Genomic DNA, 5,209 nt, shown 5'->3' on the forward strand with positions numbered 1-5,209 from the left:
CAAGTTACTTACCCTCTCTGAGCCAGTGTCTTCCTCTATAAAATGAGGATAACCTGAGTGCCTACTTTACAGAACATTGAGAACTTAAGTTTTTAGTATAGACACTTGTAGATGCTTGTACTAATGTAGTGGTTATGTTGTTTAGAAGTTCTCTGGAAACCTCTCAAGTAGATTTGGATCACAGCTAGTTGATTAGATCTTCACTGTCTCAGATTAATTGACAGTACAGAATACAGCTAAATCTGTAGTACAATAAGGGTAGGTGAAAGAAACATGGTATTCTGTTATCTAAAGATAAGGAGAAATGTGTTGTTTCTATTGGGACTGACCTTCAGGGAACCAAATATTTGTACTTACAGAAGATAGTCCCAAGGTCAGCCAAGTATCACGCTATTAGGAACGTCCATCTGATCCCCAGTTTTCAGTGTACAAGGCCATTTCAGTCCAAAGCGCCTCCTCCGGCTTACAGCTCTGCTGCTTCTGTGCCGTGTTCAGAGCACAGAAATCTTGAAAAGGCTGCCTCTGGCCCCGTTTTCCCTGACTTATCAGGCAGGGTCTTGCTGCCACATTGGTGGGAAGCAGGATAGAGATCCCTTGTCTCTCTCTTCCTCTCCCATCCCAGGGAAAAGACTTTCTGGCTTAGGGAGCAGGGCCTACTCACCCCATTAAAGGCCAAGACATTCTTGCTGTAACTTCTTGCTAGAGCTTAGGCTTTTGGAACTATTTCTGTTTTGTGCTCTGCTACATCCCTCTCCTGAGCCAATAGATAAAAGGTGACCACTACTTAATAGGAAAAAGGAAAGGGGGAGCATAGGAAGCCCTATAAAACTTGATTCAGGAACTGGAAAACCTGGGCTCATACCACAGGCGTGGTACTTCCCAGATGCTCAATGAGGGAAGTTCTCTGCCATATATACACCAGTGATGATGGCTCCTCCTCCAACGGGCTGTTGAGAGAATTAAAAACGATATGGCTGCCGAACATGAAAGTTCCTTGGCCCATAACAAGCTGCGGATTCTTGTCTGTCTCCCCAGCAGCCAGCCCTGAGCCAGCACAAGAGGCATAATGCATTGTGAAATCTAAACTATGATTGAGATGCCTGATGTTAGGCAGCTGCAACCTGTTGACTCCTGTTTTACTTTGTTGAAACGTGTCCATTTACCCCCTCCAGGGCAGCAAAGAATCTCCTGAAATGTGTCAAAGAAGATTAGCCAATAAATATTTATTAAGCTCTACTGGGGCTCCACAATTAATGACCGGCACCAAGAAGGATATAAAGAAATGTAAGGCATGCTTACTCCCTTCAGGGAGTTTGTAATTTAGTTAGAGAAACAGGATATTGCAGGTTAAAAGCCAAGTCTACAGAGAGCAGTAAGTCAAAGGACCTGTCAAGGTCATGACCAAGAGCCAAAGGAGTAGAGCAGGTGTGTTAGGACACTCAGAGGAAGTGAGGACCAACTGGGGTTAGAGGTCTTAGAAGCCATCATGGCATGGTAGGGATTGGAGCTGGCTTCTGTTACGTAATTTTCACCTGCAAAAAAATAAAAAATAATTCAAAATATTGTAAGGGGCAAGCGTATTTGCTGTCTCACATAACAAGCCTGGAGCTCAGCAACTGGGGGAGGACCCAAGTTGTTTTCGCCTTTCTATTCTTCCATCCTTGGCATATTGGCTTTTGTCCTCAGGCTTGTCTCCTTAGGGACCTGGTTGGTTACCACAGTTCCAAGCTCAACTAGGGAATAGCACAAGAAAACTTTTCCCAAAAACCCTTCTAGCAACTTTTCCTCTTATCTTTTGGCCTTGTTGTTGTGTTGCTGCATGCCCTGGGACTTAAACCAATCCCTGGCAAAGGGAAGGCAGTTATTCAAATTGGTGTAAACTAATCAAGATTCACCCGTAGGGCTGGTGCTAGGGAGGGGCCCTTCCCTGATCACACAGGAAGAAGAGGTACATTCAAATGCACTGGGTTTCTTCTAGCAAGTAAGCAGGGAGATGAGATGGTTTTAGGCATCCAGTAGTGTCTGCTGCATGGGTGGTGTTGGGAATTAAAAAGGGCATGGTAGCAAAATAGCACCCTGGACCCTGAAACACATTGCCCAGGTTCAAACCCCTGCCCAGTTACTTAGCGACCTGAGCAAATGAGTCAATGTCAGGAGGCCTCAGTTTCCTCATTCCTGAAATGGGATAATAGTTCCTACCTAGGTTGTAAAGGTCATAAGGACAGGGACTTGAGATTTGAATCTAGCAAGTACTCAAGCAGATATTTATTGAATGGATTCATTAATTGGATTGTTATGAGGACTTAATGAGTTAATGTAAGGTAAGGGTTTCGCACAGTACATGCTATAGCCTATCATATATATGTGCTCAAGAAAATAAGCGCTTCACCACCGTCATTCTAGAGACTTTGGAAACCCTCCACATGTGTCCTTTTGCTGCTTTGTATCACCTGTGCTGCCAGATGGATCACTAGTCCTTGCTCATTGCAGAAGCTGAGATGTGTCAAGACCACTCTACCCTTGTGGACCAGAGCTGGCATGGAAAAGGCCCATCACATCCTGTGCTGGAAAGAGGACACACTGTGAGTCCGCACGTGGGACTCTGCAGTTTGGAACTCTGACCAGTTTCTGAGCCGACTCCTCAGGGCCCATCTCCTGAAGTGTCCCTGGGACTGGCCTAACTCATGTCTAAGGCCATGTTGCCAGAGCAGAGAGGGGTGCCCATTTGACTCTGACAAAAGGCTTTTCTTTTTCCGCTCTCAGTGAAGGCCCAGCTAGCTTCTGCTGGTCCCTCCTTTTTCCTGCTCTGACAGAGGCCAACCCCTCCGATAGAGGCTGCTCCCAGGAAAGGCTTATCCCTAGGAAGTGCCTCTGCTGGGCCTGCTGCCAGCCACTGAACCGCGATTGAGCGCTGACTCCTTCCTGAAGTCCTTCCCGTCCCACAGAGATGAAAGCCAGCAAGAGGCAGGCACATCCCTTTCAGCAGCACTCAGCCCGTCAGAGCAGGTTGTGGCCAGACCTGAACTTGAGTGGCTCTCTTCAGCCATCTGCACAGTGTCACCCAGAGCTCCCCCAGGGAGTTCCTGCCCCAGCCACGGTGTTACAATGACAGCCAGGGTAATACTCTGACCCTCATGCTCCTCATCTGTGCAAATTTGGACGGTAGTACCTACCTCTTGGTGTTCTGAGGATTCTATGAACCAACAGGCGGGAAGAGCCTGTCTGTGCTACGCTGACGCATGCCAAGTGCTTCATAAAAATATTTTCAGATGCTGCTGTCTCCATCTCACAAAACCCAGTATTTTCACAATTCCACATACCTGGTCCTAGAAAAAATATTCCCATTCTCCATTCACTTGCTTGAAAAATACCGTTTCTCCTGAGGGGAAACTCCTGAAGGTCAACAGCAGAGTCCCTCGCCTGGGTCACTCCTAGTCCTGGTGAGAGTCTGGCCTGTGCCCGCCTCCCCCATGTCCCCTGTAGCTTTGTGATAGGTTGGGCAAGAAGGGAAGACCATACAAAATGGTGCCCGCCTTCTGCCCTCAGGCCAGATACTGCTGACACTGCCCTCTTCTCTGGGCCTGTCTCCTTACTGGCCATGCCCTTGTCACACTCGTTTTGCCATGCGCCTGAGGCATGGGGGATGTTCAACCAGCTTCTCAGAGTATAATCCCTGTTTCCCCTCAGACAGCACTCTGGTCCCTTCGCCTCCTCCCCACTTCCCTGCCCCTTGGTTTCCAGGCAGGTTATACAGCCCAAACTGGGCTGTTGGAAGCGTTCATTGTTCCTTCTTTGCTTTTAGGCAAAGGGCCAGCACTGGGCCTTCTGATCAAAGCCAGAGCAGCAGAGGCCAGGCAGCAAGGCTGTTGGTCGGCAGCAATAGGAACTCCTAGGTTTTTCCAATGTGCCTTAGTCAAAGAAGAGTTCCTGGAGAAATTCCCTAATCTGCAGCTCAGAAGGCACTCCTGTTCCAGGAGCATGGTGAAAAGAAGCCCCCTGCCAGCCATCCTCCACACACCTTGCCCTGCCACCAGGGCACCTCTTCACCCTGCCTCCCTGCCCCACCGCACCCCCACAGGAAGGAAGGAGGAACAGCGCCAGAGGGGAGGGCACAGAAGGGACCCAGAGCACCCCTATCTGACAAGGTCCTTAAGCTCCCTTCCCACTGAGGATCCTGGTCAACCTCTTTTTGCTACCAACACCTTGGTGGGTGGGCAGGTGCCCTGGAGGCATCTACTGCCCAGGCACCCCACTTGCCATGCAGGAAGCCGTTTGGGAAAATCTTGAAGGGGCGAGGGAGGGCCTGTCTCCGACCTGGCTCTCCTAGAGGCCCAGGGGCTGAGGGAACCTCTGAGGGAGCACAAGCCATGGAGTGCAGGGCACAGGCCCTCAGTGACAACTGCTCATGCAAGCCCTTTCTCCTGGAGCCTGCCCTGGCTTGGGATGGTAGCGGGTGACGCCAGGCAGAATCTGTTCCTCCCTTCCTGGGCCTGCGGTGAGAGGTGTTGACGCGTGTAGGCAGGTGGAGACAGGCCCACTCAGCCATCAGAAAGGCCTGCGTAAATCATCCTCTGTATATGCAGCATAAGGGGGCGGGGAGTGTGGGGATGAATCCAAAGATCTAGAAAAATCTGGCATGCAAGAGTTTTTCCCACACGCTAGAACCCTAGACATGGTTTCTGAAACTTTTTCTTTGGGAAAGCCTAGGAAGCGTTAGTTTGGGAAAATTTTAGGACTTCATTGTTACATGGCCTTTTCTAAACACACCCCCAAGTGATTCTTTTAAAAGCACGCAGTGGGACATTGTTGATGTAAGCAGTCATTCCAGCTGCACCTGACTCACCAAAATGGTGCAGATGAGGCACGTTGCTTTTGAGGCTATAAGTATATGTCAGTTTTTAAAAACAAAAGTGCTTCAAGTGAAATACTTTATTAAGAAATTATAAGGACACCATCTTGGCTGATTCACACAGCTGCAACCCTGGATCCAAGATTCAAGGGCAGAAATGCCCATGGTGACAGCACCGCTGCTGCCTTTGTATATCACCCTCGGGGCTTTAGCTACAGTGGGCCTGCATGGGCAGCAAAGGGAACAAACAGGCCTGTGAGTCGGGAAAGCCATGTTCCAGCCTCGACTTTGCCTCCAGCTTCCTCTATGGCTTTGCTGGGTCCCCTAATCTCTTGGACCTGCAGTTTTCTCACCTGTAGA

Source organism: Hipposideros armiger, unplaced genomic scaffold (assembly GCF_001890085.2).
Source record: "Hipposideros armiger isolate ML-2016 unplaced genomic scaffold, ASM189008v1 scaffold_92, whole genome shotgun sequence".
In the NCBI taxonomy this organism is placed as follows: Eukaryota; Metazoa; Chordata; class Mammalia; order Chiroptera; family Hipposideridae; genus Hipposideros; species Hipposideros armiger.